Below are 24693 nucleotides of genomic sequence, written 5' to 3'. Positions count from 1 at the left end.
TTCCTGCTAGCTGACGACATACACACACACACACACACACAGGATAAACATAGGCCGAAACGCATGAACAAGGCTGAAAAATGTGTACAGTAGGTTGTGTTTCACATGGCATTTAAGCTCGGACTGAGAGCTGCAACAAAGCGTCCACAAGTCATTCAGCCTCAATGAGTGTTGGAGATTCCCGAAATTCTACCATTTGAATTCGCTACAAATTCAAAAGAAGCCCAGGCTGGTGTTACAAAAGCATCAGGTTTTTGTAATTTTGAACCTTGGCTACAGCTGTCACACTTTTTATCAATATACAGAAAAGAGCGGCTGGGATGTTCTTCAAAATTTCTCCTTTTGTGTTCTATGTAGGGAAGAAATTCATGTTTGTACCGACTTAAAGATGAGCAAAAAATGACAGAACTTGCGAACTTGTGATCTTTTGATGCAGTGACATAAGTTACACACACAGACTGGTGCAGAGTGTAAACACTGCAACTGATTTCACCCACACACAAATGACCAAAAACATGTTCATACAGTATGTACTGTTCATCTGCAGCTTTATGCTCCTATTGTTTTTGAAGGGGCATCGCTGACAGTCCTGACCCTCCTTGTGTGCTCCAGTAGGTGAGAAAAGACACAACCAAAAGAGAAAAAATATAATTTAAACTAGTTTTTAAACTATATTTAACTACTTTTTTAATGTGTTAGGTCATTAAAACCCCAATCTAACTTTATTATTACAATTAAAAATAACTTTTTTCTATTGTAATATATTTTAAAATGTAATTTATTCCTGTGATCAAAGCTGAATTTTCAGCATCATAACTCCAGTCTTCAGTGTCACATGATCCTTCAGAAATCATTCTAATATGCTAATTTGCTGCTCAAGAAACATTTCTATTATTATCAATGTTGAAATCAATGATACATGTTTTTTTTTCAGGATTCGCTAATGAATAGAAAATTCAAAAGAGCAGCATTTATTTGGAATATAAATAATTGTCACTTTTGATCAGTCTAATGTCAAAGCATTCATGTCATCTCTTTGATTTTCTGTCTTATATACTTTTCTTCTTTTTCCTAAATTGTATGTAATGTAACTTTCCTATTTCCTTTTTCCTCTTTTCCCCTTCTTTTTAGGAAACTCTTTTTTCTAAAAAAAAAAAAAAAAAAAACATTTTATAAAAGTGGGAAATATAAATTATAAGCTACATTTACTTCTGAAGTCATAATGACAGCTTTGTGTGATGAGTAGACCAAAACTTAATTCAATTCTTAACATACTTTTATTTACTGACAGTCTTTCCATCCGCTGCAGCTGTCAAATGAAGTTTGTTGCACGCTGCATCAAGTTCAATGATTATGAGTGTGTAGATGTCCACACATGTCCTTTTTATTATAATTTATAATAACTTCAGGTACGTGTATGTTTGTGCCTATAAAACAACTCTCTCTGTGTCTTTTAAACACGTCTCTCTTTCTCTGACCCAAACAGTTGTTAAACCCCATACAGCCTCTTTTTCTTCGCCCCCTCCCTCCGTCCCAGTTTATCAGCATGCAGTTGGGTTTCGCTTAAGAGGTTTAGCATTATGTTGCTAAACATTCTGACCTTTTTTTAATCCATAATGCTCTTAAAAGTGTTCCAAAGCGTCCTAATCCCCTCCGCCTTCTCCGCACTCATTTATCAGCCAATAGTCATCATTCTCTGGCTTTCTTTCAGCTCTAATTATTTATTTTTCATCCTGAGCTCAGTGTCACGATGAGAATATCTCATAGCTCGAGGACATCCATATATGTGCGGTACTGGGCTGTTCGGGATTACAGATGCTCGGGAGTTACAGAGTCAGCCGACAGAAACATCTGTCTGCACTTACACATGAAGAGCTTTAGGGAGCAGATCAGCGAACGTAAACTCGTAAATTTGTGAGGTTATTTCATTAAAAGCAAGCTGTTTTTCAATGTGCATTTGTGTGTAAAATTTTTCTATGTATGCATGTGTAAGTCTGTGTATGAAGGAGCAGGTGTGTGAGAGTGGTTTCGGCACAGCCTGTCACCCATCTGTGTGCCCGTCTGCAGCCATAGTGTGCCAACACACACACACACACACACACACACACACACACACACACACACACACACATAGAGAAAGAATGGAGAAAGAGACATACACGCACGAAGAGAGACAAGAGAAAAGAGCAGAAAAATAAAGATGCATCTTTCATACATAAATCCAAGAGTCTCCATCAATGTGTTGACATAAATAGCTTTAATACACACTCACACCAGCGCGCAACACCCTGGCTAAAGCCGACATGTGATTTGGGCTCTCTACAAGCTTTTGATTAGATGGGCACATCAGATCTCAAAGGAACCCTAGAAGGACCCTCGTCCACAAAGACAGAATGAGAGAAGGACGGACAGAAATAAATAAAAAGTGGAATAATAATCACACTGTGTAACTCAAATCCCTACAGAAGTGAAAATAATCACCTAAAGACAGATCATAATTTGTTGAATGGAAATAAAGATACAGTTCTATTTTGCACTGTTTTGTTCTATTTTACTCTTTTCTTTCATATTAATTTTTTTTAAACTGTCAGTCACATTTCTACCTCAAATTCAAGAAAAACAAAATGTTTGCATAAAGTAAATTATATACTCTGCTGTTCAAACTGTTTGGGTAGGTAAGTTTTTTTTCCAGAAAGAAATGGATACTTTTATTCAGCAATGGTACATTAAATTGATAAAAACTGACAGTAAATACATTTATAATTGTACAAAAATAAATAAATGCTGTTATTTTGAACGTTATATTCATATAAGAATCCTGAAAAAAGGTTTCCACAAGTGTTTTCAGCATTGATAATAATCAGAAATGTTTCCTGATCATCAAATCAGCATATTAGAATGATTTCTGAAGGATCATGTGACAATGAAGACTGGAAAAATTATGCTGAAAATTCAGCTTTGATCACAGGAATAAATTACATTTATTGTACAGCTATTTTAAATTGTAATAATATTTTGCAATGTATCTGATATTACTGTATTCTTGAGCAAATAAATTGGAGACAGGAGGTTTCATTTAAAATAACATTAAAATATTACAGACCCATAAACATTTGAACCATAAGAGTACAAAAAACAAAATCATATTTTCTTAACTTTATATCAATAGTAACAATACATACAGAAAGATTCTTAATTTCCATGAAATTATGTAAAAAAAATGTCCTTATGCTAAATGTAATTTTGCCTTGTTTTCTTTTGTTTTTGCACTCCATTGCGACCTAAACTTGATTTTGCTAGGTTTACCAATCACAGGCTTTTTAAGTCTATTCTCATTCTTCCCAGTAGGGGGCTCCTCAGGGCAGTGAGGAAGTCAGACATGTTAACAGCAGAACGAAAATCCCTAGAGCTTTGGAGACAGCAGGTGATGAGATTTGGGCCATTTCAGGGAAGACACAGGTATGCAGTTTTACATCAACAAACATTACCTTTCAGTGTCAATAAAAATAAACACAGTTTGTTGACACTTGTGGTTTGATCGCTGTGGTTCTCTTTCCCCGCACAGTATAAGCACAAGCCCAATAAATGATATCATAAACATACTCTTATGCAATGCAAACAGAGAAATACACTGATAATGCTCCTCAGACTCACTATCTAGTGCTAAATCTGGCGAGATAGAGCAGGATGTGCATTCATTTGTGTGTATGTGTGTGAGTGTGTGTCCTCAGAACACCCCGTGACCCAGACAGGATGTGACTGTTAAACAGGCTTTACAATAGTTCAATGTGTAAAGGGCTGCACAGGATACTAGGTATAAAACACACACACACTCTCTCTCTCTCTCTCTCTCTCTCACACACACACACACACACACACACACACACACACACACACACACACATTGGCATTTTAACCTTTATTACAACATTTAGAGCATATTTATCAACTTTTGTAGTGCATGTTAACAGGTTGCATCATAAACCTCCAAGTTTGGACATAAAAATCTTAGTTTTGCTAGGTTTTAGTGGTGCTTTCTGAGCCAATCATTGCTATTAGTATTGCACACTCACAGTTAGTGATTTGAACAAACGTCTAACCCTCAGTATTACACTTTAAAACTGAAGGATCATATGGTCATATTGTCAAAATACCCTTAGCATTCAAATATTTTAGAGTCAATATTAAGATGTAGAAATATTAATATTTAGTTTTTTGTTTGCAAAAATACAGTAAATACAGTAAAATTGTATTAGAATTTAAAGTTTTTTTAAATTTGAATATATTTATTTTTTCCTGTGATCAAAGCTGATTTTTCAGCATCATTACTCCAGTCTTCAGTGTCACGTGATCCTTCAGAAATCATTCAAAAATGTTGATTTGCTGCTCAAGAAATATTTCTTTTTATCATAAACGTTGAAAAAGTTGTGCTGCTTAATATTTTTGTAAAAACTGATTTTTTTTTCAGGATTCATAAATGTATAGAATGTAAAAAAAACTGCATTTATATGAAATAGAAATCTTTTCTAACATTCTAAATGTATTAAATGCATCCTTAATATATTAATTAATTATTAATATATCCTTAATTAATTAATATATTCATAAACTATTAATAATAAAAACTCTTACTGACCCCAAACTTTTCAATGCTAACAACACCCTGGCATCAAAACAGTGAGTTTTGCACAGACCAGCACTCTTGATCTACAGAAAAATGTGCAGATCTTTTTGGACAGTGCCACAGAGATCCACCAAACAGATCATGTAATGTAAAAATGCCACTTTGTGCCACAGAAAGATAAAGAAAGTGATACAAAGAGAAAGAGCCCGAAGGAGGTCTGGGAACAGAAGGTTCTGCCAAAAAAAGCCGGGAGAGAGAATTAGGAGGGGAAAGGCAGACGGGATCTGTTGCCAAAGAAAGTGAAGAGAAAAGAGGAGTACACAACATACATCTATACAAAGAGAACAGAGCTAACAGACAACTAATAGAGGAGAACAAACAGAATAACAGACAGAAGATACACACTGATACATGAACACACATACACTTTGACCCCCAGACACAGAGCCAAAACCTAACTTGCTTGCATGTGGACGATGGGGTTCCTTTTCCAGCCAATCACAGAGCTAGAAACTGAATACACAGGCCAATGACATATGGGGGTTCCGATCCAAACCCCGCCCCCTGAGCTGCCTGCCTTGATGTTCTTTGTGCTTTGTGTAGTTGGAGCACACAGATGCTCAATGATGTCATGAGTGTGTATTGTGCAGCGGGTCGGATGGTCATCTGAGGTCACAGAGGGTTAGCGAACTGTCAATCGTGACAGCTGGACAAAGGGTAGAAATTTCTACACATGGATACACAGGCCTCACATGAGTTTATCCACTAGAAATTGGGGCAAAATGCATGCGTGTGTTTATGCGCTTATCGCTATGATCCTTTAGTGCTACCACACTAATAAACCTCAGTACATGATTACAGGATCCAATAAGTTTTTTCCAGAATCCTCTGAAGTCCTAAAAACAAGCAAACATCAGTGCATGAACATACACAAACATAACAAACATCTCGACGAGGAAGTACAGACACAGGTCAGAGTCTAATGACCAGCTGATCTGTGCTAACCTGAGCTCTGTGTGTGTGTGTGTGGTTTGGCTTTTATCTTATTTAATGACATAAGGAGCTTGTCCCGTCTCGATTCTTGCTGTTCATCTGATCCGGGACCTTCTCTTCTCAGATGCTGCCTGATATGAGGCAGTCGGTCTGAGGAAAGTGTAGTAGGATGGTCCCAGGCTTCAATGGAGGCCTACAGAGCCCTTCCAAATGACAGAAACTCAACTAAAGTACATTTTCACATGTTCTAAAGAAAATATGTGTAGTGTTTGCCCATGTAGAACTTGCGGCCACAATGCTAGCGCAGTTGCAAAGGCATTGCCATGCAGTAGGCTGCACGATAATGGTTAAACTGATAATCACAATTGTTTCCCTCAAAAACTATAATCACAATTATTAATAACGACTGTTCACATTTCAGACATTTCTTTTTATATTTCATCAGAATTATTCCATGTGTACACGGTTGCTAGGTAGGGAGTAGGTTTGGGTATTGTTTAAATTTTACCGATTCCGATTCCGCTTATCGATTCCGATTCTAATTGATTCATATTTTTGATTCCAATGGGGTTAAAAAAATCAAATACTTAGATGTCGAACATATTTATTCTGTGTCTTTTTACAAAGCATTCTGCTGCAGCTGAATAAGATGAGCAAAAATCAGCAGCCTGCAGAACACTTAGGCCTACAAGAGGAACTTTATTCATTTAAGATTTAAAATCTTGACCTCTGGCATCCCCAATAATAATGTTATAATGATTTTTAGAATGTTACTATGTGGTTGCTAGGGGATTGTGGGTGGTTGCTAGGTAAAAGTAAAAAAAATTACACCCTCAAGTCTCCATGTCATTTCTTAAATGGTGCTGGATGCACCTGAAACACATTTTGGCAATCCATTTTACGTCCAAAATAGGACTATAATATGTGACCCTGGACCACAAAACCAGTCATAAAGGTCAATTTTTTGAAATTGAGATTTATACATCATCTGAAAGCTGAATAAATAAGCTTTGATGTATGGTTTGTTAGGATAGGAAAATATTTGGCCGAGATACAACTATTTGAAAATCTGGAATCTGAGGGTGCAAAAAAATCTAAATACTGAGAAAATCGCCTTTAAACTTGTCCAAATGAAGTTCTTAGCAATGCATATTACTAATCAAAAATGAAGTTTTGATATATTTACAGTAGGAAATTTACAAAATATATTCATGGAGCATGATCTTTGCTTAATATCCTAATGATTTTTGGCATAAAAGAAAAATCTATAATTTTGACCCATTCAATGTTTTTTTGGCTATCGCTACAAATATACCCCAGCGACTTAAGACTGGTTTTGTGGTCCAGGGTCACATATTATGGAATGACTATATTTAACAGCAAATCCTAAGAAGTGATTGGATTAAGAATAGTTGTGGGAGGAAAGGGGTTAAACATTAAAGTGTTAGTTCACCCAAAAAGCTCCTCTTGGCTTATATCGAAATTCTCTGACATTCTTCTTTACAAATCCTCGTTTTGTACTTCAAAAAGAATTACGTTTGGTAATTCTTGACCATTGTTTTGTTTTGATCTCTCCCCTGCTTTTCCGCGTTCGTCACTTCTGAGCGGCGCATGCGCAAAGCCGACCTCATACGTCATTCCCCCGGAACTGCTTCAGTTTACAACAGTGAGTGCAAGCTAGATTCAAGTGATTATTACGTTTTGAATATGGATATTTTTCTTACAAAAACGCATCGATTCGCTACAGAAGGCCTTTGTTCACCACCCGGAGCAGTGTGAGACACTTATTTTTAGGGATGGGCAATTTTTATTTAAATTCTTTTGGACTGAAGCAATGCAACACCCGCTGAGTGGCATTAAACAGTTTGAAAGATCAAAGACAATTTTTAATATAACTCGGACTGGAATCGTCTGAAAGAAGAAAGTCATATACACCTAGGATGCCTCGGGGGTGAGTAAAACGCAGCCTAATTTTTATTTTTGGGTGAACTAACCCTTTAAGACGACTTGGTGACATCAGCTAAAGTCGTTTGTGATTAAGAGCAATTTATTCCATTTTGATGAAAGATATGAAGATTGCCTTAGCAAACACCACAAAAATGCCCAAATCATTTTGAACGAACAACTAATATTTATGGAGCTGTAGAGTGATCATAAAACAGCAAACTGTTATTCTTTGAAAAGCAGGCACAAAGACACTTCAAGGCTGATGTGAGAACGGGGTTTCGAGATGCAGAGAAATAAACAGAAAGAGAAAGAGCCATGAAGGTTTCTCCAGTGGAACTGCAAGTGACTGCATCTGTTTGGCAGCAGCTCAGAAAAGTCTAGTGTTTCAGCCTCCATACATACACACACGCACACACAGACACAGAAAGCTCAGAGAGAGCTAGTGTTTCAGGCCTTGGCCTCAGGGACTGCTATTCCAGGCTAGTTTATGAAAAACAGCTTTATATGGAAAAAAGGGGAAATGCTGGAAGAGGGATAAAGAGAGAGAGATGTTGAATCAAAGGGAGTCTGCCGTTAGAAACAAAGGCCACATACACACTGCAAAGTTTTGGAGTGATAACGGATCACGTGACACTAAAGACTGGAGTAATGATGCTGAAAATTCAGCTTTGCATCACAAGAATGAATTACATTTTACAATATATTCAAATAGAAAACAGCTATTTTAAATTGTAATAACATTTCACAGTATTACTGTTTTTACTGTATTTTTAGTCAAATAAATGCAGTCTTGGTGAGCAGAACTTCTTTGAAAAGCATTGAAAAATAGTACTGATACCAAACTTTTGAATCTTTTGAATGCATAAATTAATACTTTTTGACAGATGAGGTCTTTATAAATAGCTGACAGATTTGTAACAACAGGAGGGTCCAGATAATGACCAAACCTTCATTGTTTTGGATGAAATATTCCTTTAATGCTGCCAGATTTCAGTCGTATTCCTTAATTTGATGTGATCTATGTGATTTGATTTCTTTTCAGCTACTAGTAGCAGCAGTCCAACCTTTCAGCTCGCAACACCAGATGCAGCTCAAACATCTAAACATTTGCTTAGTGATTTAGTTTTCTGTTTTAGTTGGGTGGCGTTCACCTCACTGGCAGCAAGCGCACATACCCTGCGGCCGAGACGCTGGGTTTTCCCTCGTTTTCTTCCTCTCCTTTTCCATCCGCTGTTCTTTTCACGGACTAGTATTTTTGTCGGCCACACCGACATCTGCAGATTCTCACACAGAGCACAGGAATTCTGTCACACACTCTCTGTTACAGATTAGCACCCCACTCGCTTCCCCCTTTTCATCAGGGGTGTCGACAGAATGAGAGGGGGAGGGATTGAAGATGGAATCAGAGAAAAAAAAGAGATAATTGCAGGAAAGTGGGATTATTAGGCCATAAGTATCCTTTCAGACTGAAACGGCCAGATAAGTGAAATCAGATGGAAAGACAGAGAGAGCGACACAGGGTCTGTCTGAGAGGTTGTGATGATGGTCAAGTGTCCAGCTTATTTATTGGCTCATCATTGTTGTACTGTTGGGTGTTGATCCTTATCCATTTGTTGCCACACCAACATTCAAAAGTTTGGGGTCTGTAAGATTTTCTTATGTATTTGGAAGAAGTCTCTTTTGCTCACCAAGGCTGCATTTATTTGACCAAAAATATTGTGAAATCAGTAATATTGTGAAATATTATTACCATTTAAAATAACTGCTTTATATTTGAATATATTGTAAAATGTCATTTATTTCTGTGATGCAAAGCTGAATTTTCAGCATCATTTCTCCAGTCTTCAGTGTCACATGATCCTTCAGAAATCATTCTAATATGCTGATTTGCTGCTCAAGAAACATTTCTTATTATTATCAATGTTGAAAAAAGTTGTGCTGCTTATTATTTTTGTGGAAATGTTCTTCTGCAAAATGACATTTAAAATGTCTAATTTTTCTCCTGTAAACACAGCCACTATCATACTATCAGACTCTGAATAACCTGCTGAAGATGATCGACTGCATCATTTTGGAGAAGCTGAAATTTTGAGGAGTCTGACAGTGTAAAGTCACTTTAGATTTAGGTACGGGACTCTTAGAAAATGTGCTCTGGCACGTGTTTAGCTGGCCGGCAAGGATACATCATTTTCTCATTAGCTTTGAGTTGAGGTAGTTACATTCTACGAGCTAATTACTCCGTCCGGCATGTCTGCTGAATAACTGGACCGCAATCTCTAGAACAAAAGTGACTGAGTTCTGGAATCTCGAAACCTTCTCTGGTTCTCCGATCAGAGCAGCTGGGACCCATTAACACATTTAGTACTGAATTGCACTCAATTTCTCCTACAAGTCTTTCTCTTTACCTCACTAATGTTTCAAGACTACCTGGGGACCCTAAGATGGCTGGGACAGGCAAAAACTCACAGATATCCACTTCTTTTATACCATTATCACCATTACTTTCATTTTGCTCAGACACACTGCATATCTGGCTGAATCTATGTGAGTGTATTTAGGCTTTATCTCTGCAGACAGTCAATCACTCATTCTAATACTTTATGGCTTGTAGCCGTTGATCTGCTGTAGGTTTAGCTATAAAATATCATAATACCCTGCAGTCACAAACACACTGCTAAATCCAGGCCTACAAAACACACTTTGAGGGGAGGTGCATGAGATTACTGAACTCATCCCCAAATGCTAGTCCGCCAGCGTGTAAGAGCCTTATAGCTCTGGAAGGGATAAATATATGGATAAAATTACACAAATATGCCTTAAATACTACAAACTCATGCACATGTAGACAGAAATCATCTTAGACTGGCAAAGCAATCAGAGAAAGCAAGAACTAAATGTGTGTGTTGCATCCAGTACTGTTATTGCACATAGCAGCATCAAATCAGATTCTAGGATGAATAGTGCAATTGTTTTGTTTGCAGATAAACTATCTACAATAGAACACGGCAAGCCTGCTAATCTCTTTAGGAAAATCGCTTTAGGGCGCAAATCGCCTTTGCTGAAATATGGTACGTACAAATGACCACAAAAAAATAAAAAATAAAAATAAGGGCATTTATGCAACACGTAACTAAGAGGCATTTATTTTAAATAAAGTGCTTGCATTTTCATTTTTCATTTTTTTTTTAATTTTATCTAGAAACTGTTGCAACTGGGATAGTAAATTTACAAAAGCAACATCTAGACATATTAGAGATCTACAGACTGATATTGTGCAACTTTTTAACAGATTTTGAAATAAACAAATAAATCAATAATTCAGGAGTTTGGGGTCAGTAACATTATTTTTTGAAAGAAATAATTACTTATTTTCTTCAAGGACATATTAAATTGACCAAATGTAGTTGACAGTCAAGACATTCATAATGTCAATAGAAATAGATTTGTATTTCAAATCTAAGTTTTTTTTTGTTTTGTTTTGTTTTTTACTTTTTATTCATCAAAGAACCCTGAAAGAAAACATATCATGGTTTCCACAAAAATGTTTAGCATACTAAAATTAAAGATAAAATGATTTCTAAAGGATCACGTGACACTGAAGACTGGAATAATGGCTGCTGAAAATTCAGCAGTCATCACAAGAATAAATTAAGAATAATTAGAATAAATTATTAAATCCTATTTTAAAATATACTGAAATGGAAAACAGTTATTTTAAATTGTAATAATATTTTGCAGTATCACTGTTTTACTGTATTTCTGATCAAATAAATGAAGCCTTGGTGAGCAGAAGAGACTTCTTTCAAAAACATTAAAAACCTCCCAAATCTGAACTTTTGAATAGTAGTTTATCTTGCCTGATGAAATATATTTAGTGGGGGGGGAGGTAGAGAGATATTTCTCTCTCTACAAATATTTCTGGGCAGTAATAGAGCTTCCATTGTTCGAGACAAGAGGAAGCAGGAACCGTATCCTCACTAACCTGAATGTGACGTGTGTGTGTGTGTGTGTGTGTGTGTGTGTGTGTAAGAATGAGAGCAAGAGAATGTGTCTGTGCTGACAGCTCCCCATAATGCACTTCCTCCAGACTCTTTGATGCTCCTTCACACACACACAAACAGAAATATTTCAGTCTATATGTCAGTGCCCTGATCCTGTAGCCGTGTTTGAGTGTCTTGTCTTAATAGGCCGGTCACGCTTGCTTACCACTGCTAGAGAAGAACTTTAATGTGGGTTCTGCCTCATAGTCCTGTTGCTGACATGCTTTAATAATACTTTCTCTTCAATAAAACATTCACTGAAAGCGACACAAGAGTAGAGAAGCAAATCAAACCATTACAATCTGTCTTTCTTTGAGAACAATGTGGTATTGGGGAGCAAATACATTCCTCAAAGTAATGACATTACCAACTTAACTATTTAACTAGTAATAAGGAAGCTTCTTTCCGCCACGCGATAAAAAAATTTAAAAAGGTAAATGCGACTTTTTTATCTCACAATACAGACATTTTTCTCAAATTCTGAGTTTACATCTCAAACTTCTAACTTTTTTCTTTCAATTCAGAATTTTTACTCAGAATAGTACAAGTTACTTTTCCAAAAAAGTAACAGTGTAATAACAGTTTTTATCACATTATGTTGCACACTCAACTTTACAAACTGAGAAAATAAACTTCACTCCTTCAACATATAGCTTCAATGTAGTTATCTACTTTTAAATAGTAATTTGTAGTGCAGTACGTAAAGAAATACAGGAGGATGAGAATAGACAGTTCTCTGGCACTCACATATCTAATGTCTTCTTCAGGCAACTCTCTCTGTTTCTAGTTATGGTTATATTATTGCAGTGCGAGTAGACAGATGAAAACATTTGTCTGCCAATAGCAAGACCACAGAAGTCTCTCAACATGTCCAAATCTCACACTCCTTCATTTCCTTTCATGTTTCATCTTTGACGAACACACACTTACAATGCAGCAGACAGACGTCTCATGGATTCCCCCCCCCCGACACACACATGTTTCTCACACTGCAACACACCCTTTATCACTCACTCATACACATTAGGCATAGTAGTGCATACATAGACCAACAACTAGAAACTAATAAAGTAATACACAAAATACATTTGTTTTCTGTAATCACCATAATTACATGACTTCAGGTCAGATCCCACCGGCAGATGGCGATATAGCATGTGACGCAGATTAATTCAGACACTGCACTGAAAATATGAATGTTTTGGTACAAAAATGGAACAAAATAAAAGTCTGACTACTACAGAGTCTAAAGAAATTGTGCACGTATTCACTTGTTTCTACTTGCTTTTGTATTTTTACTTTTTATATAAATAACTCTTTAAATATTCTGTCGATTCCTACTATTAAATATAAAATTAAAATAATAATCAAATACCTGAAAATAAAATAGAAATATGACCATGAAATAAAAACTTAAATAATACACCTCTGAAACATAAAAGTTAAACTGAAATAGTACTAAAATAATGCATCAAATTTACATAGAACATATGCATGCAAGTATGCAATCATATTGCAAGTGCTCTAAGTGCCTAAAGTGTTCTTGCATTGTTGTGGTAGTAACAAATCTCAGTACTCAAGTGAGCTATCTTTGAAATGTTCAAAGTTGATAGATCAACCTAGCCATAAAAGATGGCGCTAATTAATTTACACTACTGTTATATCGCCCCTTGTGACAACTTTAAGAATGCAGCACAACACCACATGTGCAATCATGTGCAATCAAGCTTTTTTAATTTGTGTTCACACCTTTGTGTCCTTCCTTACACCTGTAAAACCTCTAAATCTTCTTGTTTTTAACCATTCACAATCAATTCTTGACTGATGCTTTAATACACAGACAGACACACACACACACACACCACACACACACACACACACACACACACACACACACACACACACACACAATTGACTGATCTCTCACGGGTCACTAAGCATCTTTACTGATGACACATTACATGACAAGAACTCAACAAATCAGCACTTTTGCTGCCATACCAGTGATTTTTGAGGTTATTTGAGATTTTTGATCTGCTGATCTGGGTCTGCAGAGTCCTGGTTCTGAAATGGTTGTGAGATTGTGTACGTCCACGTGAGGTCAAAAGGTTACAGGGTGTTTAGTCCCTTAATGGAGGATTTAGCTACATAAGTCAAATCTCAATCAATCAGAGCTCAACCTAAATAACATCCTAACACAGTTAGGTAAGACCAAATGGCAACACACACACACAGTTTGCATGATTGTGGTGGAGTCTATCATTTGGGAGGATTGAGAGGATACACAGAAAAAATAACACTGGGCATGTTGGCACTTTTAAATCACACACAGCTTAAATCTAGTGCCAAACCACTGCAATTACGGGAGTGTGTGTGTGTGTGTGTGTGTGTGAGGGGAATCTTGTCTAGTGAAGGCCCTTGAGAAATCTGTTTTCAATCTGAGCCACAACATATTACAAACACACATAAAAAGAGAGAGAACGGAGAGACTAGATAGAGATACGAATGTTCTACATCAAGCCAAAATACACACGAGTCCCTGAAGAAATGAAACAAATAAATGTTTCTCACAAAGATAAATGAACAGAGACAGAACTTTAAAAAGGGTGTGTGCGAGACAAAGACAGAGAAAGAGAGAGGAGGGATATTTTGAAATATTAATAATAACCCTGCATATTAAACTTTGGCACCTCCTTCACAGTTTGTGCTATGAACATGAATTCTACCTCAAATTGTTTCCTAAGTCTGGGGGTTTTCAAACAGGGCTCCAGGGAACCCAAGCAAGCCGCAAGTCAATGCTTAAGGGGTCAGCAGAAAAAGTTTATAAATAACTAAAAATAAAAATAAATTCACTTCACTACATTCATTCTGCTTTCTAAAGACTGATTGGAAAAATTATAGTATTCTATTCTATTTGGTGACTTGGTGTATTTTTATATAAATATAAAATAATTAGACTATTCTGTTTGGTGTAAAAAACAATAAATTAATTGTAAATAAAAATAATAATTAAAATAAATATATTCAGTGCAAAAACTAATTGTAATTAAAAATAAAACAAATAAATTAAAATAAATAAATGATTAAATAAAATGACTAATAAACTAAATTCACATTACTACATCCAGAAACCGGTCAGAAATGTATATTACTTCTATTGACAACAGTAGTTTGACATTTCTCTTCTGGTTAATAACTTTAACTGGGTAGAAAGAAAACATCGTATCAGCATGATAGAAAGTAATTTTCCCAATAATATTTAACACATAAATTGTCTTTAATACTTTTTAAAGATTAAAAAAAAAAAAAAAAAAGTTTCTTTATGGTTGAAAATACACACAGTAGCTGCCTATATATTTTAGGAAGGGAGTCCTTCGAAATAGTATCAAAATGTTTAAGAACACCTGTTCTAAGCAATCTTTTTTTTTCACCTGGCAGATGAGAAAACAAAAGACTCACAATGATGAAGGTACCCAAGCCATTTATAAGTACCAGAATATCCTAACCACCTAGCAACAATCCAGACCACCCTAGACTATATCACATAGCAACACTTTAGCATGATAGTGGTGAGATTTACACTGACAAGCACCACCTTGACATGTAATCTGACATGTAGTAATTATCCCACAAACACACAGAGCTGCCATGCCTAACAGCTATTTTAACCTTTGACCTTCAGCTTATTATTGTTAACACACATCGGCATGACCTGCACACGTGCTGTTGTATTAACCTCTGACCCCACGACATGCCTCAGTAGCCTCCAGGGAAACACTCTTCAAACAAGAGCGGGGGATTACTTTCACACTAACACAGCACCATATTACATAACACACAGCTCCCAAAAAATACACAACCTCCCGTCTTCTACTTGCTCTGAGCATTACGCTTTCAGTGAGAAAACCAAAATGACTTGACTTCCAGTTAAGATCGGTACTGCATTGTGGAGGCTAAATGGGAAAAATATCATATGCATCCTAATGAATATGATAATAAACAGTTGTGGCCTGAAGTCTGTTAAAAGAACACAAAGGAAAGAAAGAGCAGGAATCCAACATTGAATCTGGAACGAGTCTATAAATCGGGCAGCTGTGAGGGTGGACAGCTGTGTGACGTCAGCCATATTTGCATCTTGTTTATATTAATTGTTAAGGGAATGTTGACATCTAACAGTGCCTCCGAACTGCCCTCAGTTTCACCCCTGAGAATCCCTGCAGCTCTGAGAGACAGATTTCAATCACAATGTCCGAGGATAGTTGAATTATTGTAAAATAATTTAAAAACAAACTCCTCCAGTACTCTAATAGTCCGTAGAGATCAACACTTCTGTGGGTTTGTTTACAACATAAACCGATCCGTAATATTTAATTGCACACAGCTCTGTATAATTATATCACCCTCCAGAGGGCAAGACGTCTTTCCCCTCAGAACATTAGAAGTAATTATCATGTGGTTTATTTAAACTGTTAGCAGAAGCATCCAACGTGTGCATACCAACTCAAAAATGGTTTTGCTGTGAATTATGTTAACAGGCAATTAATTAGATACTTTTAAAACTCTTAAAATGTTTTAAATGTCAAAGCTAAATCATTAATTTACTTTGAAAGGTTCCGTTTACAAGTAAATGACAGATAAATACCTTATTAAAAGCTAATTTATTTGATCAAATCCGGATGGGATGTTTAACATAATATTGCATGCACTACCGCTCAAAATTTTAGGGTCGCTAAGTTTTTTTTGTTTTTTTTTGAAAGAAGTCTCTTATACTCACCAAAGCTGCATTTATTTAATAAAAAATACAGTTAAAAAAGTTTTAAATAACTGTTTTCTGTTTAAATATATTTTTCATTAAAAAAGCTGAATTTTCAGCATCATTTCTCCAGTCTTCAGTTTCACATGATCCTGCGTGGAAATCATGACAAAAACGTTTTTTTTTTTTTTGTTGTTGTTTTTTTAAGTTCAAAATAATTTATTTGATATAGAAATCTTTTGTTGCATTATAAATGTTTTTACTGTCACTGTTGATCGATTTAATGCATCCAAGTTGAATAAATGTATTATCCCTCCCCCCCAATCTTTCTGACCATTTAACAGCCCTAGTCTTTACCAAAGCTAAAAGAAGCATGAAAGAGTTAAACTGCGAGACATACAGTTAAAGTAATGAGGACCCTCCTGCTTCTGTGCGTATGATGTCACTCCTGCGAGAGACTGCAGACGAGGACGGGTACAGTGAGAAATGTGTTGCAAAGAAAACAAACGACACAAATGTGTGATTGGTGGACGGCAGTCCAGAGAAAGACATCTTGTGTTGGGAAGGATGACACTGCCAGTCATCAGTGACACTGAGACACGCTCAACACTTGTTCTGATTGAAGCCGGCAGACCATCAACACTCACGCTCGGGCATGTTGTTCTTGTCCTGTTTGTTCTTTATTTACAGTATCTTAGACATCACGCTTTATGCTTTATGACAGCGATTCCCAAACTTTTTTTGTCAGGCAAACCTCTTTAACCTAAAATATTCTTTTAAATACCCATTGAGGTTTTCATAGTTAATATTTAAACATTTTGACAATGTAATTGCACATTCACAGTTCTCTGATGTTGATTAATGGTTACATAATATGCAGGTAAAATATTTTCTCCTTTTGACTATTTTAATTATTTATTTTAATTTTATGATTTAATAACGATTAACTTTTCATCGACTCAACTCCCTAATCTCAGCTAAGATGGTGGAAAAAGGTAGAGAAATGACAATTATGCATATGAGTATAGTTTATAAAATATCTAAAACAAAATTACTACAAGTTAAAATGCTAACACCAAACTCAATTTTAAATACACCACATAAAGAATTTTTCAAATTTGTCAGCAAAACAAAAATCATTAGATAACATTTTACAAGAAAATACTATTTTTGTTGTTCTACTTCAAAATGTAATGTTTAGTTCAGCATATTACTTGCCAACTCTTTGTAATTATTTATGAAATTTACTAGCAGTTTCTGAGTGAAAATGGTTTCTACATACATTTGTTTAGGATTGTGTCTCACATGTGCTTCACAAGAGAGGAATTATTTATTTGTATCCGTTATGGAGTTGCTGCATATTGTTTTTTCTTTCGCTGTACATTATAACTCTTTTTTTCCGACCTTCCAGTCATTTTTTCCAAGCTCTTAGTCCAAACAGAAAAAATGAAAGCGGTGTGTTACATAGAAACAAACCAGCTGTAGGTTTTACTTTGCTATATTTCCTCTCAGATGTCTCCCCCTCCGATGATTTCATTAGACCCTGCAAAGCCTCTGAGCATGTGAGCAGGTATAAATTACTCTCATCTGGGACGGCCGAAGCACAATCACTATCTTCTGCAGCACTACCATACTCTCTCTCTCTCACACACACACACACACACATAAACATATATATGAACTGCAAGAATCAATCATAGTCCAAACAAGGAGCCCCTGTGGTGCCAGAGGTCCCCTGCTGGTTAAGAGCCGCCTACAGTGAGTACGCCCACAAAGACACATATGCGCACACACAGGTAAGAAAACATGAGGACAGCGAGCGAAAGAGTGAAAAAGCACACAGAAAGAATAGTTTTCTCAGATGTGGAGCTATCTGACGCTCCGGTATGGAAAATCTTCATCATGCAGAACCTACGGAGAAAACACGTCACCACCACACACTCAAATACACACATATACCTACAGTACACGTGCACCACCAGTCAAAAGTTATTATGCATTTGACTGAATTAATGTTTCAATGATTTTCAAAATATTTTTTGTTATAAAAGCCTTTGCTTAAATGTTTCAAATTTGAGATGTATTGTAGAAAAATAAAATTTAGCTTGCTTAACAAAACACAAACTATGGAAAGTGTGGGTTTGAAAGAAGTCTTTTCTGCTCACCAAGGCTGAATTTATTTGACCAAAAATACTGTCAAATCAGTAATTTTGTGAAATATTATTACCATTTAAAATGACTGTTTTCTATTTAAATATATTTTAAAATGTAGCATATTCCTTATTTTCATTCTTTGATGAATAGAAAGTTGAAAAGGACATCACAATTTTGAAACTGGAACCTTTTATAAAATTGTTATAAATAGGAAATAGGAATCTTTTATAACAAATGCCTTTATTTAATGCAACTTTACTAAATAAACTTTACTAAATAAAAACTTATATGGTATCTCTATAATTACCTTACATTCATTTCTGTTATTTTGTAGCTTTGAATATTTTATTATTATTTTTAGAAAGTATATAACAAAGTATATAACAAAATGAGTATACGTGTCACAATCTTTGACAAGTAGGCTTGCCGCGATAGACGGTGCTGACGGTGATACCGGTGTTAAGCTGCAACACCGGTTACGTCATTTGCCCACCGTGGCACCGACCCCCACCGTCGTTTTGATTTTTTATAGTAATAAAAATCATTTAGTTCAGTAAAAGAACAGACACTACAATTAAAAACTGAATGTTACCTATTTAAACTTTATGTAAGTTATTTGTTATTTTATATTAGGCATAGCCTGCCCTATAGCATGGTGTATTTTTTATTTTTTTTTTGTTAATAAAAATTCTATGTTTTATATATAGGCTAAAGGGAGTTTGACGTTGTATTTTGCTGTTGCATTCAAGCAATTGATGCCGAACTGCCGCTAATTCGAAAGTGAAAGTAAAATGCTTTTACAAGCTATTTAAAAGCAAAGGAAAGTGAGGAAAAGAGGGAGCGCCCCCGCCCCTGCCCCCCACGGTGATACCGGTATTACCAGTGTTGTCACACGTCGATTAACCGGTAGGAAAATTTCCTCACCGTCACAACCCTATTGACTAGTAGTGTACATTTAAAGAGGTCATATGATGCGATTTCAATTTTTCCACATGTGGTTGCCGCAGGCATCACAATATGGTAAGGGACGTAACATTTCCGTCACACGCTTGAGGAATTCGGCCCATCACAACGCACTGGATAGTTGGCCAATCAGAGCACACCTCGCTTTTTCAGACCGATGAGCTTTGTAAAAATCAATGCGTTTCAGAAAGGCGGGGTATAGAGGAGAAACAATAATGTACAGTATGTGGAAAATAATGTGTTTTTTGAACCTTAAACCGCATAAATACATTTCATTACACCAAATACACAAAATAATGTTCTTTTTAGCAGCATCATATGACCCCTTTAAACATAATAACTAGCCCAGAGGAATCACTGTTTTGAAAGCCTTTTCTTATGTTTTAAACAGGGTTACTGGTGTATTATGTTAGGGCATACAGATTAAAAGTAGCGTAATAGGTGATACTCTTACACTTACACAAAGGTAAAGTGTGGTGAAATCATTTAGAATACATCAACGTTTTAAAACACCAAAATTTCAGTCTCCTTCGTCAATCCTTCGTACCTTTCCTACCTGTCCAGAAACGTTCTGCTTCACAGCTCGCTCTGTGAATACTAAATCGATTGCAAATGTGCCTTCTGACTTGTATTCCTCCTTGGCTATAACATTAAGGGCGCATGGAACATTTTCTTGGCAGGAGATGCCACTTTTTTACAGTTTCCTTAATCTCTCCTTATTTTTTAAAGGCGCTCTCTGCTGTTTTTTCTACCACAAAATTTTGGCTTGTGCCAATGGGAAGAAAAAAATACAGCAAGTCTCAGGAGCCCTTGGAGAACATCAAACAAATGTGTGTGTGCACACACCATCTGATTTACCTGCAAAGTAAACAAACAGCAGAGAGAGAAATATTGAAAATGAAGAGCAGTCCTGGACTCTTGCAGTTCGAGCATGTGGCTGACACACGGTCTGATCCAGTATGTGTGTATGATACACTGTGTCTAATGTATAACGTATACAGAGCTCTCAGACTGGACATAATGCACGTACTAAAGCTCTTTTCATAATGCAAATGACTGAGTCAAGAGGGGGGAGTGGAGAGAGAGTACAGTGTGTGTAGTTGATGTGCTTGTGTTGGCAGTGTTTCAGCATTCCACATTCCAGTGTAATATTCTGCACGGTGACCTTAGAAAACCCACCACACACACACACAAAGTGCTTTCCTTTGACACCAGTGCTGGTCACATTCTCTACATCTCTTAATTTATTCTCTGATTTCTCTCATCCGATCTTTAACCGTAGCCTTTAACCTTCCAATTCTCTATTTCTTTGTCTTACTTCCTTCCATGTCAAGCCATGACTTGTAAATATTCAGAGGGGTGGTGTGTGTTTTGCTCTCAGAATTCCTCACTCAGATCTGTGTGTGATCAAACACTGGATTAAAATCCATCACCTCCTGTTTAGCTATGATCGTTACTAAAGAATATTGAGGTTCTCATGTGCTTGAGTCCTACAGGCACAAAAGTAGGACACACACACACACACACACACACACACACACACACGCATGTTCTGGTGACAGCTGCAGTTACACACACACTGAACGCTTACACTCACCCCATCTAAGAATTCTACCATCAACTTGATCTCTAGAACTATTATGTTCTCAAGTATTCTAGAACCCTTGGAGTATTGTAGAACTCTCAGAATTATGTTCTAGAACTCAGAGTAATGTGCTAGGAATCTCAAGAGTACTGTTAAGAACTCTCAGAATAATGTTTTAAAACCCTCAGAGCAATGTTACATGCCACTGTACAGCACTCAGTGTTCTAGAATCCTCAAAGTAACACACTATAGCACTCATTATAATGTTCTAGAACCCTTACTACTAGAACTCTCAGAGTAATTTTCCAGAACCCGAGAGTAATTTGCTAGAACATTCAGAGTAACGAAATGTGCTACTGTATAGCACTCAATATTCTAGAACCCTCAGATTAATGTTCCAGAACTCTCAAAGTAATCTTCTAGAACGCTCATGATAATAATATTCTAGAACTATAGAAATGTGCTACTGTATAGCACTCAATATTCTAGAACCCTCAGATGAATGTTCCAGAACTCTCAAAGTAATCTTCTAGAACGCTCATGATAATAATATTCTAGAACTATCAAGGTAATGTGCTAGATCTCACAACAACAACGTTGTGACATTGTAACAATGTTGTAACAACTCAACTCAGTGTAGTGTGCTAGAACTTTCACTGTTCTACAATTCAAAATAAAACTTACTATAACTAAGCACTTAAAAGTTTATACTTACCGAATGGGCTTGTCATATTTTAAAATTGAGGTTATCAATACAGTATATCAATATATCCGTTAAAAGGATTTTGCATACTGTATTTGTTTTGCATTAGATAGATGCTCAAAAGTTCACTATTAGCTTGCTAAATAAAGTCACACCCTCCTTATAAACTATGTTAACCTTAAATGACCCAAGTCGACTTGCACAGAACACCTTCAGGCGCTGCAGTGAGCTCTTTGCACTAATCAAACCCTGCATGTGCACCTGTGTGACAACGTCAAATGCCTGAATGTGTGTCAAAGAGAGAAAAAACTTTAGAGAGAATGTGAGAGAGAGATTAAGAGTTTTGAACATAAAAAGGCAGTTTATCCTAATCAGCACACAGACACAAACACACTTGAGAGGTCAAAAACACAGATACCCACACAGCATGTGAGCACATGATCCAGATATCACTCTTGTGTTTGCCTGTATGTGTTTAAACACTTTCACTTCCTTTAATCAAGGGATCCACTCCAAGACCAAAGGTGAAATATGGGATTATACACACACACACATTTACTTGGCTGTCTAAAAGACTTCTTTTGTTTTTTGACCAAGCTAATTATAAATTGTTCAGACTAACCCTACTCCAAAACCTAACACTTTTGCAAATAAATAAAATACAAAACATATTTTATACACATACAAACACACACTGGAGGCTGAGAATACACTACAGTTTAAAAATTTGGGGTAATTATTTTTTTTTTTTTAGAAATTAATACTTTTATTCAGCAAGGACACATTAAATTGATCAAAAGTGACAGTAAAGGCAAACAAATGCTGTTCTTTTGAACTTTCTATTTATCACATCCTGAACAAAAAATGTATCACAGTTTCCATAAAATTATTAAGCAATGAGCAGCAAATCCGTATATTAGAAAAATTTCTGAAGGATCATGTGACACTGAAGACTGGAGTAATGATGCTGAAACTTCAGCTTTGCATCACAGAAATACATTATATTTTAAAATATATTCAAATAGAAAACAGAAAAGTTTTTACTGTAGCCCAAACTTTCAAACAGTTATTTTTGCTATTTTGCTCAGTTGTATTTATAGACATTACAGGCTACAGGCCAGCTAGGGAAATATAAAGAGCATGTGTACAATAAAATGTATAACATTTATCTTCTGTTCCTTCTAAACACACAAGTGAGGCTTGTGACATGCTCGCATAAGGAGTCAGCCAGACTATTTGTGTGTATTCTGCAAATAAGACTAGCACATATTCCATGCCAGATGTGAAATATTCTGTGTGTGTCTGTGATGCTTAAACATTGCTCAGCATCATTTAAACGCTTATACTGTAATGCTAAAATTTCCTGACCAGATCTCCTGCACACATACACAAACATAAAGGCTTTGTATGTGGAAGTGTGTGTCAAGTGTTCCTTCACGTAATGCCTCCACAAGGATAGTAAACCCTAAAATAACCTAAATTTTTGGGGACCACCCAACGGTCTATATGTATACAGACACATAGAAGTGTTTATGCTAAATATCTCTGAATAAATATTACTGCATTCTCCTCACATACAGTACATTCAATAATGCACAAAATAAGAAATATTTACAGACAACTCAACTGTTATTTGAACAAATCATTTGAGAGCTTTCTGGTCAGTGTGAATATTTGGCTTTCAGCGGATGGAGCAGATTTTCAAATTTGTTTGCAGTTACAGAAAACCAAACAAAATCCTTGAACTGTGCCATGCAAACCCACTATCTTTGTTTGCACAATATGTGTGTGTGCGCAAGTGTAAATGTCCCAGTGCCTGTTGCAAAAGGAGAAAGACTACAGAAGTCAAATAAATACATGTTTCTGAGCTCTGATGAAATTCAGAGAGCTAGTGTGAATACCGTAAGTTTGTATTAGTTTGGCTCTGATACTAAACAAGGCCTACAGATGGATATTTGCTTCATAGCTGCAGGGTTTAATGTGACAGAAAGATTGCAAATCATATGCATGCAGCTGAATATTCATGCGAGACGAATGGTGCGGTTCAAAATAGGGTACTGTACAGTCATTTATTATGCACACGCTCTCTTTCGTCCTCATGTGTAGGAGGCAGCTCCGGGCAACTAGCCATGCGACATAAATATGTGTGACGCTGAAAATCCTCACTATATTTGTAAATGTATTTCTCTCTCCCTCTCTTTCTTACTGATGTGGTACTTAAGATATTACCCTTAAAAACCCATCTGAGAGAACTGATGTCTATCCCAACATTAGGCAACAGACTCCATGTGAACTGTCGTTGCCCTTATAGAACCCTGAATGGAGCCCAGACAAGGTATGTTGGGTTATTTGGTTGCCATGACACCAGCCTAAATCAGAGCCAATCCCACCACTGCCAACGGACTGTGGAGGCGGAGCATGTGTTTGTGTGGGACCGCTGTCATTTTGCCACAGAGTTTTTCTGTTAGAAAACTCTGTTACAGACTTTGTGGTGAAAATCAAATATTTCAAGAAAAGCTGTTAACTTAAAAAAATAAATAAAAATTAGATTTGTATTTCCAGTGTATAAAACACAATGTTTGCAAGGCAGCAAAAGAATAGTGTTTTTAATTGTTTTAGTTTTAATAGATTGATTATATATTAAAGTTTGAGGTTGGTAAGATTTTCTTTTATTCAGCATGCATTAAATTGATCAAGTGTGAAAGTAAAGACATTTATTATAATGTTACAAATAGGGTTTCGGTACTCGGTACTTTTAAGGGTACCGACCGAAAAGCATCGATACTACCGAGTACCAATTCACATTAAATCAATCGGTGCCAAATTTCAGTACCTGAGAACGCATCTGGGCGCATATGCTACAGAGAGAGAAAGAGAGACTCTGTGGCGTGATGTCACCCCTGCAACTCGTTCAAACAACACACAGGGCAA

At 36.3% G+C, this 24693-nt stretch overlaps 1 protein-coding gene across 14 annotated transcripts in view; it reads right to left on the bottom strand.

Moving 5' to 3' along the window:
- The window catches only part of LOC107694826 (nuclear factor 1 X-type-like), a 98612-nt gene that overhangs the window by 19500 nt on the left and 54419 nt on the right, over positions 1-24693 (bottom strand). The gene's annotated exons all lie outside the window — the stretch shown is intronic.

This window comes from Sinocyclocheilus anshuiensis, unplaced genomic scaffold (assembly GCF_001515605.1).
Source record: "Sinocyclocheilus anshuiensis isolate Anshui unplaced genomic scaffold, SAMN03320099.WGS_v1.1 scaffold3087, whole genome shotgun sequence".
Classification (NCBI taxonomy): Eukaryota; Metazoa; Chordata; class Actinopteri; order Cypriniformes; family Cyprinidae; genus Sinocyclocheilus; species Sinocyclocheilus anshuiensis.
This window is presented reverse-complemented; position numbering and strand designations above follow the sequence as displayed.